The sequence below is a fragment of the Buceros rhinoceros genome, unplaced genomic scaffold (assembly GCF_000710305.1).
Source record: "Buceros rhinoceros silvestris isolate BGI_N320 unplaced genomic scaffold, ASM71030v1 scaffold36676, whole genome shotgun sequence".
Lineage (NCBI taxonomy): Eukaryota > Metazoa > Chordata > Aves > Bucerotiformes > Bucerotidae > Buceros > Buceros rhinoceros.
In genome coordinates this window covers 1,941-2,361 of record NW_010418761.1, presented here as the reverse complement: position 1 = coordinate 2,361, position 421 = coordinate 1,941, and positions in this window count along the sequence as shown.

Below are 421 nucleotides of genomic sequence, written 5' to 3'. Positions count from 1 at the left end.
CTGTCTCCTTTCGGTGGAAAACATCCGCCTTCGGCAAACTTTGATGCTCTCCATGCGTCACTCGTGGACGGGGCTCGGACCACGCAACGACCCCACAGTTAGAAAATTCATTGCAAAACAGGATTTAGGGCTTTTTCGGATCTTGCTCAAGGGCCATGTGATGGCTGGGGGGTCAGGGCCTCTTCCTGCGCCCAGGCACGGCTCCGGTTTGGCTTTGGACCAGTGCCCTGGGCGCTTGTGGATGGTGGAGGGTGCTGGTGGCTGGGCTGGTACCTGCCGGGGTGCCAGAGAGGTTTGGGGTGGTGAGAGAGGTGGCAGTGCTGCCCTGGGGGGTTACCTGGAGGTTTGTGACCCTGCTGGGGTGACGCTCCTTCTCCCTTTGTCCTTGAACTGGGAGTGGCTGCAGGAGTCCTCTCAACCC